The 13,167-nt window shown below is 35.7% G+C and overlaps 1 non-coding gene across 1 annotated transcript; it reads right to left on the bottom strand.

The window, feature by feature from the left end:
- Window positions 1–4,556: 4,556 nt before the first annotated feature.
- On the bottom strand, window positions 4,557–4,668 carry LOC122117543. The gene has a single exon (XR_006149194.1). It is a non-coding gene; the product is annotated as a U6 spliceosomal RNA (small nuclear RNA).
- Between the last annotated feature and the right edge of the window lie 8,499 nt (window positions 4,669–13,167).

The raw sequence follows: 13,167 nt of genomic DNA, 5'->3' as shown, positions 1-13,167 counted from the left end.
AACAAAAATATTCAGGTTTTTATTCATTCTATTAATTCACTGTACATCTTGAATTAACTTACAGTTTAGCTTAAATGTTCCAAATTAGTTTATACGCGTATATATAAAGATGTAATTTTATGTGAAAAACAGATCTTTGGAGGAAAGAGCAATGAGAAGGAAATAGAGGGAGTATAATCAAATACATTAAATATATTATGGAATTGTCATTTCTGACAATTAATATCTATTAACAAAATAACTAAAAATTAAAAAAGAACACACTGCCTTCTAGTGTTCATTAAGAGAGCCATGATCTGTCCTCTGGAAAAAAAAAAAACTCATGTTAGATAAACTTTGTCCATGCATAATTTATATTGTTTGCCAATTATTTAACTTGATGAATAAAAATTTTTCGAATAAGATTCCATGACAAAAAATATAAAACAGTTACTTAGCAATTGTTTGAGAAAAAGTTATTGTCATGGGATTTAAGAAACGGAATTACTATTTCCCTACAAAGCAATGAATTAGGTTTTCTAATCTAGTATTTGTAGTAAGTTTAGAGAACATAACTGGCATGAAAAACAACTAATTGTGCGTCTTGTTTCTTCAATGAGTGATATTTTAATCATTGTCTTTTATTCAAATAAATACTTAGGTTTACATTTCAAATAAGCGCAATTTTATCTCCTTTCAGAACAAGTACTTACCCTGCAATTAAATGTACTACCATATTCAGGTATTAAGAAGCTAAATTTTCTATGTTTTATATGTAGCTCTACATATCCAGAATGAGGATTTTTTATTCATAAATGTCTAATGTCATATTTTTGCTTCATCAATATAAATTGTCTCATGAGGTTGTAGTGAAGGCTCCAGTAACCAAAGTAGTCAAAACCAATTCCTGAATTCTAAACTTTAAATCAAATCATTTTTAAGCTTTGATAATATCATTCATTGTCTCATCAGAGCAATTAAGCTAAAGCAAATACTACTTTTTAAACATTTCACTCACATTGTAAAGAATATTAACATAGGCCAAACAGAGACTAATTATTTCAGACTCATCATATTTGGTGATCTTAGTGTGAAGAATGCAGAGAGTAGTATTCAATACATAGTATTGATTAAATTAAATTATATATCTGGATTTCTAATTTGGAGGTTAATCACATAGAAACAAGAAAACAATAAAAAATTACTTAGTGATCAACAGAAAAAGATATTTGTGCATGTACCACAGTTGCTTTATTAGTTTGTAGGTGAACACTGGACTTCGATTTATATCTTGGCTGTTGTTGTGAATAATGTGAATAACAATGAACTACAGATATGTTTATGTTACCCAGAGAGAAATAATCACACGATTGTGTGTGATTATTTCAACTTTGGATTTCTTTAGAAAACTGCATACTACTTTCTACAACGAGAACACTAACCTGTATTTTGACCAAGAGTGTAGAAAATTTCCTTTTCTCCACAGTGTTGCCAGCCAACATTATTACCTTTTGAGTTTGTTTAAAGGGCAGGTTTTTACTGTGTGCAGTATCCAAGACTGGCCTTAGACTCAAATACTTTTACTCCAACCTCCAATCACTTGGAATTACCAGTCTTTACCACCATACCTGGTTCCTTGGATATTTTTGATAAGTGTTTTAACAGTTAAGAAGTAGTATCATAGTAATTTTGAATTCCATTTCTCTAATGACCTCTTCACAAAGCATTAAGCCAGCATAGAAGTTGTATTAAATACAAATTTGTAAATCCACAGGCGATTTTCATGGCTTTTTGGAAAACATGTTTGTTCAGAAATTTTGCTCATTTTTAATCAAGTTTCTTGTTAATCTCATCTTTAATCTTTCTATAGAAAATCAATAATTAATTCAAGGTAGTAGAAAGGAAAAAATTAAGCAGCTCCTAACATTTTTAATTTTTTAATAACATGATATTGCTTAAATCATTTTCTGTTAACGCTTGAGACTGTATAACTCAATTTAGTTAGACCTTTTACAAGGCTATATATATTTTATTTATTTTACTTTGTTCTTACCAAAGCCTGCATGACTCATTTCACTTGGTTTCTTTCAGTCTCATGTAGTTCAGATTTCAAATTGAAGAATAAATGGAAGGAAGCAAACAAAAAATATAGTTCCCCTCATCTGATGATGAGGAAAGTGTTCATCCTCCTAAGGACCTATGATAGAATATCAAAAAGACAATTTATTCTTCTAGGTCTTCCTTATCTTTGCGATGTAACGTAAATGATGTAAAACACAACATACTGCTTAGATACTTTGATGTTTTATCAGTTTTGCACATTTTCATATGGATTTCACCTCAGTCTACAACCTTCATTCATCGTTCTGTCTCTGATATTTTTGCACTATCACGACATAAGATAACTAGTTTGATTTACAGCATAAGAAGTTATCCACCTGGCTTCCTTGGAAGCAGAGCATGGTCAATAGATACTACTTCTGGTTGCTCACACTACATGTAATGGTTTCTGCACTACTTATCACATACTATTTAGTATTTAAAAAAGAATGCTGGCTAAACTCAAAGCTAATTCATAGGTTTATGTTAAGTGTTTCACAAGTTTTATTCTCTTAATTCTTAAGATAACATTTGCTATAATGCTAATGTTATTACCATTGTAGTGTTGGGAAAAATTGTAGTTAAAGACAGTAAGTGCATGGCCCAAAGACACACACAGTGAGGAAGGAAATGAATCAAAGTTTCCAAAAGTCTTTCAGCAATACCAAGAAGGTGGGTAAAATCTCTCCATTCTCTTACACTCTCAATTCAATATTCATATTGTCCAGGAAATAACAGCCTAGCAAATATTGCCCATAGTGATCGTTTTTTGTCACATTTTGTCTTCAATACAGACTGTGTTGGTGACATTGGGTTATCATGCACAGAGCTGAGCTTACAAATTGAGGTCTGAAGACAGCCAAATTTCTTCTGTCCCACAGTTCCAGTTTCTTTTTTAAAAAGTAGTAAAACTTTTAAATATCATCACTTACTATCTTCTAATCTCCAAACGAATTAAATTGGCATATAATCACTCCAAAAGTCTTTCAAATTAGATGATAAAACAGGCCTCCATGAAATAAATTTTCTTTTACTTTTAAAATTATTCTAAAAGCCTTGTGCTGGCTGGTCGCACCTATAATCCTATCTACTCTGAATATTTGCTCAGGAGACTGAGATCTGTGGATAACATTTGGGAACCAATCAGCGCCAAAAAAAAAAAAAACAAAACCTTCATGAAATTATTTTTCAAAATGTTTAATGAAGTAGCAAAGAGCCAGGAATTGAGAAGTAGCTTATATAGTAGCTCACCAATCTAGACAGGAAAGGCCTAACAAGACCTTGAAGCCCCGATTTTAAACTCTGAGCACACCAATATACATGCATAGCGTGTATTCGCATGCACGTGTGTGTTCGCTTGCGTGCTACCGCACACACACACACACACACACACACACACACACACACACATTTATTCAAATTACCTTCATATAAGTGTTCTGCATTAATTTCTTTGTTAACGATATTATATGGGTAAAATAGAGGAAATAAATTCTTCCATCTCAGAACATTTTGTATGTTTTTTTTGTAATAATACTGTGCAGAGGGGTCACATTTACAAGAACAAGGAAACTCGTACGTTTCCTAACAAGCATTGTTACCTTCTCCTTTATATTTCCCCTATCATCCCTTCCCTCCCACCTCCACAAGTACACTCCCCTTACCCTTCCTTCCTCTGCCTAAATTGTAAAGTTCATTTTTCAACATAGTGTCTTGTGCATCTTATTGTTACAATAGGTCAACCTGTATCCCTATTTGAGCATTTTTTCCCTTCCCCTCCCCAAATTAGAGAAGCATACATACAAGATTTAAGTGCACCAACTTCAAATACAGAGAAAACAGGGGTTATAGCATTGGGAGAAACATACAGAGAAACCAAAAAAAAAATGACATCGCACATTATAAGTACGTTAGAAACAATAGCAAGAAACAAAAAACCACTAGTGTCCCTATCTTGGGGTTCAATTTCTTTAACATCATCTGATCTGGTTATATTCACATATCTTTTGAAATTTTCTGCTTATCCCAGACATAAATTCGTTATTGAAAATAAGGGAAATCATGAGACCTATGTTTCTTTGGACTTGGCTTACTTCACTCAATATTTTTTTTTCCATTTCCTAACAAATTGGGAGATGTCATTCTTTCTGATGGAGGCATAGAATTCCATTGTGTATATATACCACATTTAATTGATCCACTCATCTAATGGGTGCATCTGGTTTGGTTCCATATCTTAGCTATCGTAAATAATGTTTCAATAACTGTCGTTGTGTTGGTAGTTTTAGTATGGTCTTGTTTATGATCATTTGAGTAAATCCCCAAAAGTGGGATTACTGTGTCATAGGGGAGGTTTATGTGGATTCTTCTGAGGAACCTCCACACTGCTTTCCAAAGTAGTTGAACAAGTTTACACTCCCACCAAGAAGGCAGTATGGTTCCTTTGTTGCCACATACCTTTCAGCAGCTGTTGTTGTAAAAATATGGAACGCTCCAAGAATTTGCATGTCATCCTTGTGCACGGTGCATGCTAATCTTCTCTGTATCATTCCAATGTTAGTGTATGTGATGCTAAATTGAGCAGAGTACATTTATTATATAGAAAGTATAATTTTTATTGATTTTATTAAACTGGACAATTCAACAAAAAGTAAGTTCAAAAGAATAGTTGTGAAATTTTAGAATCATATATTTCTTACATAAGCACACATTTAAGAATAAAATCAATATAGACATTCCAAAAACAAAATAATTCCTGATATTTGTAGTTCAATAGATGTGTAGGAGGAAGAATTCAATTATTCTACACAAGGCACCTGTCAAAATGAACATTGCAGCAACTCTTAAGTTTTAATGTTTTAAATATGCTTAATTTTGGGATTTTGCTTATATATACCAAAAATAGGACTGTTTGGCTGGTCTAAAACTTTTCTGTAAAGTATTTAAGATTTTTGGTAGCAGACATTAAGTACTAAGTATGTACATTTCAGAGTTTATGAAAACTTTATTAATGAGAAGTTGCAAAGTCTTTGTGTAAAGAAGCAGAGTGAAGAGTTAAGATTTTAACTACACAGTTTCTGTTAAAACTTTAGGAATTCCTTACTTTATTTATTAGCAAGGAATAAATGATGATATAAGCTATGATGTACACATGTATGTTTCTATTCACACACATACATATACACATGTATACATGCAGACATGGAGAAAGACACATAATTTCAGCCAACACAATTTTCACCAGTTATTGAATATGACTTAAACGGAATATTGGAACAATATATATTGAAGATGTATTTGTCCCTAAGAGTTCATTTACCACTCCTCTTATCTCTTAAAACAGGTAGTTTTAGAGAGATTTGACTTACAAAATGCAGTACAAGTGATAACAAGTCACTTGGAAACCTCAGTAAGTATAATTCATATGGTGTCTCCCTGCTCCTCAGGTAATGCTTTCTCTTGTAGACACTCTCAACAACCAAAGTAGCAGGAGAATACCCTGGTAAAGACTAAAGTAATAAGGGTTTAAATGGCATCCTTACTTGAGCTCTTTTTCCAACAACCAGCATGAATTCCTAGGCAGATGAGTGAGTCCTCAGAAAGCTGGACTCTACATATACATTTAACTAACCCATGTGAAAATTCCTATGTGAGAAATGCTGACTGAGGTCTTGCTGATTTCCTGGCCAAGAAAACAAGAAAAAAAAAGAAAGTATTTTTAATGTTTTAAAGTTTGAGAATAATTTGTAACCTATCAATAAATGTGTAGAACACAATTATACCAACTGACAAAAAAATGATGGCATTTATGTGCTCTTGGACTTGCCCAGTGATTTTAGATGTGTCTACACAGGTAGAATCAGCATAAATCAAGCCAGCATTTCTTCATTTAAGATATAAGGATACTGGTTGACCTATGTAACAATGAAATATACAAGACACTCTACCAGAGGATGGGTGAAGGGGGGAGGTGGAGAGGTTTGAAGGGAAGGGATGGTAGGGGAAAAACAAAGGAGGGGATAGCAATGTTCAATAAGAAATGTACTCATTACCTTACTTACGTAACTGTAACCCATCTATACAGTATTTATAATAAAAATATATGTTAAAAAGATACAAGGCAAACTTCTCTGCTTATATGAAGATGTATTTGTCACTCAATATAAGTAAGGTATTGGTTTTAGAACCACAGGCTTATTACTTTGGATACTCAAAAACTCTACATGAACACAGTATATTATTTACATTAGAATCTGCCCACAAGCTAGTGCAGTATAATTGCTATGAGAATTTTTACTACATTCTATATGTATATGCACTATAAACAGATACAAATTATTACAGATAAATTTTGTATGCAGTTTGTGGAAGGAATTTGGAGAGCAATTTTGAAAAGCACAAATTTCATCAAAAAGACCAGTCTGCAAATTGTAATGAGGAGCTAATACAGCATCATTGAAATAGTATGGAACTCCAAGGAGAAGTATTTGAATTGAGACAATATCAGAAAATGTAACAACCCAAGGACTTTTTAGACATGCAGCTGCTAGATTTCTCATGTAGAGCTTTCATAACATTTTGTGAAGCACAAATCAGAACCTCACTGAAGTGTAGATGGTTTTCCCTCAACTTTCTCTCATGATCAGTCACTATCAATCAACATATAGCTAATCTTGAATAATTCTCTAATAAAATGTTGATGGAGGGGCTCGAAGGTTGGCTCAGTGGTAGAGTGTTGGCCTTGCATGCATCAGGCCCTGGGCTCGATTCCTCGGGACCACATAAGCAGAAAAGAGCCAGAAGCTGCACGGTGGCTCAAGTGGTAGAGCACTAGCCTTGAGCTAAAAAGGTGAGGGACAGTGCCAGGGCCCAGAGTTCAGTCTGCATGACCGACAAAAAAAAAAAAAAAAAAAAAACAAGTGACCAGGTACTAATACCTTGGTAGTCAAAATGTTGATGGAGTGTTTATATGCAGAAAACCTCGGAAGGCTAACTTTTCCAGTTAGGACAGTCTGTATTCTATGATCCAGCTGAGAGAAAACTAGGTAAACATCCATTTAGAACCTTCTGAATAATTCTGATTCTGCCCATATCACTTATCTATCCACACCTCTTCCCGAGTGAAAGGATTTGAAAAGAATTTGTCATTTAAAATTTAAATTTAGGGTTCCGAGAAGATAGCTGAGGAGAAGCTGGAAGCTAAACAAGCTCTCACATAGAAAGCAGTTTCAGTGCTCCAGTGAAGAGTCCTAAGCTAGAGAATCACACCAAGTGTGCAACCACAGTACAGAGTGGTAGGCCAGAGAGGAAAAATCCAGGCAAGGAGACAAATCTGAGCACTTGCCAACAGCCATGTTTGCGAATGTGGCAGGGGCGGTCGTGGCCGGAGCCACCATACCTGCAACACAGAGAGTCTAGGACAAAGGCACCAGACACAGTAAGCAAGAGGATTCTACTCAACACCAGCAAGAACTGACAAGGAGCAGACATCTTCATCCTTCAGACCACAGGCCCAGATATGACCCAGGAACCAGACTCCTGTGTGAGTAGGAGCCTGACTTCCTCACTCCTTCTCAGGGAACAGAGATGGGAAGGATACCCCTCCCCGCCCACTACTGGAGATCTCCCTCTGTGATACTGGCAAAGGCCTGGCTGTGCAGCTAGCTCCAACTCAGTCCTTGGATGAAAACAAAAAGTCATTTAGCAGTTCACAGGAATCTAACCTGAACTTCCAGGCTCAGCTCCACCCAGGGAAAATTCACCCAGCCCAGGCCTGCAACAGCCCCAGGAGCGCTTTCTTCACTGGATAAACAGAGCCACAGACTGCCCCTCCCAACAACAGTCTAGACAATCAATTGAAATTCAGTAACAGTAAACCCTGAGAATGGCTCCTGGCTGGGCTCTGTGACTACCTCAGAAGCTAGCCCCTCAGAGCAAAGCTACTGTTCGATGAAAGGCCTCAACACTACCCAGAACCTACCCCATCACAGCATCTCCAAAGTAGAAGAAACAGCCATCACCCTCTTTTGGGATACTCAAAGCAGATATCCCTCCCATTGAACTAGCCTGGAAGGAGGATGACAATATCCTGGGTAAAGCAAAGCATTTTTCTGCCTACTCAAACAACCTGACTTAAGAAAACAATAAAGTTACAGGAAAATAAAACACCACAAGCAGACCAGAGACTCCAAAAAGAGACTGGATATGGACACAAGGGAAATACAGGATCTTCCCATCTCACCCAAAAAAAGCAAAGAACTCTTTTGGTACCTTTAATTAATTTTTTTTAATTGTGAAAAAACTTTACAAAGGGGTTACAATTACATGGGCAAGATAATGAGTACATTTCTTATCAAGCATTGTAGCCACCTCCTTTTTTTCCCCTTCCGATCCCTTCCAATCCTCCCCCTGCCCCGGAACCAAATCCTGCCCCCACCCCCCCACCAAAGTTGTAAAGTTCGTTTTTGACATGACAACTTGTACTTCTCATTGTTGCAACAGGTCCACCTGTATCCTTATATAAATGATTTGTTTTCTCCTTCCCCTTCACAAATTATACCGACATCAAATACATTGAAAGCAGGGGTTATAATGTGGGGGAGGGACATACAAAGCAAGAAAGAAATAATCTTATAAATGCAATAGACACAAATGCATGAAAGAAAAAAACATTTAAATACATATCTTAGGGTTCATTTTCCTAACATCACTTATCTGACCTTTTCTGCTTGACTGATACATATACTAACTATTGCAAATAAGGGAAACCATGGGATCTATGTTTCTGTGGGCTAGGCTTACTTCACTTAATATAATTTTTTCCAAGTCTTTCCATTTCCTAAAATATGGGGCCAATGTCCTTCTTTCAAATGGAGGCATAGAATAACAGTGTGTATATATAACACATTTTCTTGATCCATTCATCTACTGAGGGGCATCTGGGTTGGTTCCATATCTTAGCTATAGTAAATAATGCTGCAATAAACAAAGTTGTGCTGGTAGCTTTAGTGTGGTCTTGTTTGTAAACATTTGGGTAAATGCCCAAAAGTGGGATTGCTGAATCATAGGGGAGCTCTATGTGGAGTCTTTTTTGAAACCTCCATACTACTTTCCAAAGTGGTTGAACAAGTTTACAGTCCCACCAACAATGAATTAAGGTTCCCTTCTGTCTACATCCCCTCCAGCATCTGTTGTTATTAGAGTTCTTGATTTTTGCCATTCTAACTGGTGTGAGGTGGTATCTTAATGTTGTTTTGATTTGCATTTCTTTTATGGCTAGGGAGGTTGAGCGTTTCTTCGTGTGTCTATTGGCCATCCTTCTTTCTTCTTCAGAGAAGTTTCTCTTTAAGCCTTTCGCCCACTTATTTATTGGGCAGTTGTTTCTTTGAGGATTTGTTGTTGGGGGGGATTTAATTTTTTGAGTTCCAAGTATATTTTAGATATGAGTCCCTTATCTGTTGTATGGCTAATGAAGATCTTCTCCCAATCCGTGGGATTTCTATTGATCTTGCTAGCTATGTCCTTTGCCAGGCAGTAGCTCTGCAATTGCATGCAATCCAGTTTGTCCAAACTTTTTTTGATTTTTTTTGTTTTTCTGGGTCTCTAGTAAGAAAATTTTTAATATTTAACTTTAAAAATTGTTTTCTATTAACTTTTTCTCTTCCTCTTCTAATTTTTATTTTAGGGGTTTATGTATGTGTGTGCTTTTTTTTCATTTTTGTTTAGCTCTACTGACCTTTTGACCCTTTCCTCCTTTCTTTCTCATTCTTTTCACTTTTTCTTCTCATTCATTCTTCTTTGCGTGATTTAATTGCTGTTCTCCTCATTCTCAGATATACCTGTAGTCAATTATTAGACATTATCCCCCCTTGTACAACTTAATCCAGAAATTTATTACTGAATTCAAAACCTCTTAGAATTAAATTCCTTAATAGCCATACCACCTCTATATACCTATATAAAATTTTAAGCATTCTTATTTTTTAACTTTTCACGTCTCCTTTCTATCCCTCCCCTTCTCTTATCCTATTCCCGTCCTTCTCTGAATATTGCGTTTTTAATTTGCATCATTCTTCAGTGTTTCACTTTTTAATTTTTAATTTTTGTTTCACTATTTTTGCTTGTCTCTTTTTCTCTTTCTTTTTTTTCTCAGTCTCTACTATCATTCTATTGAACTTATTTCCCTCTACCTTTCCACATCCCTCTATTCTTATTTATATCCACACCTCTCCCTAAACTAAATAATTTCTGGTTTGCCAAATTCTTCTTTGTGGTTCATAGCCTATTAATACATAGTTGTTTATGTTGAAAAATATATCTGTTGAACTAGATTACATCTGCAGGCTTTTGACTGTGCAACTACAGACTTTGTTGATGCTTGCCTTATGATAGTTTTCTAGCACAAACTGGTGTTACTCTCATCCCAAATGGGCAGAATAAACCGGAAAAATACAAGAAAAATGGCAAGTCCGGGTATCTCAACTCCCACTCATGATAATAATGGACAGAACAGATGGTGAATAATCCAGTGGAGAGCTCCCAAAAAGCTTTACAAACACTAATGGTAAACATGGTAAAAAAAAAATTGAAAATCTGCAAAGGACTCTGTGTGAGCATGATAGAGAGAGAGGAGGCAAACCAAAGGTCAAAACAGAAAGCTCATAGGTGTGAGAAAGCTACTCAAAGATAGAGAAAAGAATTGCATGACCAGCTTGTGAACACTCAAAGAGAAATAAAGAAATTGTGTGAGTAGGCTGAGATCAGTCAAAGAGAACTACAGGAATTACATGCACGTGAGGAAGCTAATCAAAGAGTAATAAAGGAATTGCAAGAATGGGATGAGCATAGACAAAGATCACAAGAGGCATTCATGGAATCCATAAAGAGAGAGCTGATAGAAGTCAGGGAGTACACAAAGGGAATGCTGAATGGATCCCAACAGAAGGAATGGGAGTCCAAGGAAACCATAACCAATCCACCAAGTGATTTGAGAATAAACACTGAACACCAAATTAAGGAAGGAAAGAATTTCATACAAGATCTAAAACAAAGATCCATCAAAGAATTAGAAGCCATAAAAACTGACCAACTCGAAGGAAAAGAAAAAAAAAAGTAGAAAGTCTGGATAGTAGGATAGGCCATGCAGAAGATTGAATTCTGAGGATAGAAGACAGCCTAGATATTATAGAGAATGAACATACAACCATCCAAGACAAATCCAAGAAATATCATAGATCTATTCAACATTCAACCCTTGGAAGACACCATTAGAAGGCCTAATCTGAGGATAATGGGTGTAGAGGAACACCTAGAGCCAGAAGTCAATGGTCTAGGAAATTTGTTTAACAGGATCCTAGCAGAGAACTTCCCAAACATGCAAAAAGATAGGTCTATTCAGATACAAGAAGCTTTTAGAACTCCCAATAGACTAGACCAGAACAAGATATCCCATTGTCACATTATAATGCACAAAGGATTAATTCAGAACAAGGAAAAGATCCTTAAAGTTGTCATGGAGAAAATATCAATCACCTATAAAGGGAAATCAATTAGAATCACCTCAGATTTCTCAGCAGAGACAATCAAAGCAAGAAGAGCCTAGAATGGTGTAAGCCATGCCCTAAAGACAAACAACTATCAACCAAGAATATTTTATCCAGCTATACTCTCCTTAGTAATCGGAGGTCAAATAAAACCCTTCCATAGCAAACAAAAATTGAAACAATATATCCCCACCAAACCAGCCCTACAAAAGAATTTTAAAGATGTCCTACACAGAGAAAACCAACAAGACCACAATAAAGGCCAGGAAAGAGCACCCAAACTGAGAATCCAAGAACCATAGGAAGAACACAGTTACAGCAGCCCCGAAGTAGTTAGATAAAATGGCAGGAACTCCCAAATACCTCTCAGTTCTATCTCTCAACATTAACGGGCTTAACTCTCCAATTAAGCGACAAAGTCTGTCTACTTGAATTAAAAAGCAAGATCCTTCTATCTGCTGCCTTCAAGAGTCACATCTTGCCCACAAAAACAAACACATTTTTGATTTTAAAGGCTGGAACAAAATCTACCAAGCAAACGGCCCCCATAAACAGGAAGGAGTTGCAATCCTAATATCAGATAAAATAGGCTTTTAATTAAAATTAGTGAAAAGGTCGGTACATACTAATTAAGGGATCACTCCTTCAGGAGGATATTACAATTCTAAATATCTATTTGCCAAACAACAGAGCACCCTAATTCATCCAAGAAACACTACTTTCCCTCAACTCCCACAAAGATCAATAGACATTAATTTTTGGGGACTTTAACACACAATTTTCCCCACTAGATAAATAAACATCGCAAAAACTCAACAGAGAAACCGCAGATATAAACAATTGCATAGACCAACTAGATTTAACCGACTTCTACTGAATATTTCACCCAGCAGCATTAGACAATACGTTTTTCTCAGCAGCACATGGAACATTTTCCAAAATAGACCACATTTTAGGCCACAAAGCAAACTTGTCCAAATTCAGAAACAGTGAATTTACACCTTGCATTCTCTGAGACCACAAGGGAATATAATTAGAACTTAACACCAAAAGCCACCAAAGAAAGTCATGTAACACATGGATCCAGAACAACACACTGCTGAATCACGAGTGGGTCATGGAAGAGATCAGAAAGGAAATTCAAATGTTCATGATATTCTACAAAAATGAACACACCAATTACTAGCTCCTCTGGGACACAGCAAACACAGTATTCAGAGGCAAGTTTATACCTCTGAATTCCTACATCAACAAATTAGAGAGACCTGAAATCACTTTAATGAGACATCTGAGCCTCCTTGAAAAAGAGCAGCAAGTTAAACACAATCCAGTAGATGGAAATGAATAATTAAAATTAAATCATAATTAAATGAATTGGATTGTAAAAAAAAGAAAGTTTCAAGAAACCAAAGAGTTGATTCTTCGAAAAAAGTAACAAAAATGACACACCCTTAGCAGAAAAAAAAGAGAACACACCCAAATAAACTCAGAGATAAGAATGGAAACATCATCACAGAAACAACTAAGATTCAGAACATTATAAGGG

Source organism: Dipodomys spectabilis, unplaced genomic scaffold (genome assembly GCF_019054845.1).
Source record: "Dipodomys spectabilis isolate Male_0828 unplaced genomic scaffold, ASM1905484v1 ptg000143l, whole genome shotgun sequence".
Classification (NCBI taxonomy): Eukaryota; Metazoa; Chordata; class Mammalia; order Rodentia; family Heteromyidae; genus Dipodomys; species Dipodomys spectabilis.
Note: the sequence above shows the minus strand (reverse complement) of the source record. Positions and strands in the feature narration are given on the sequence as shown.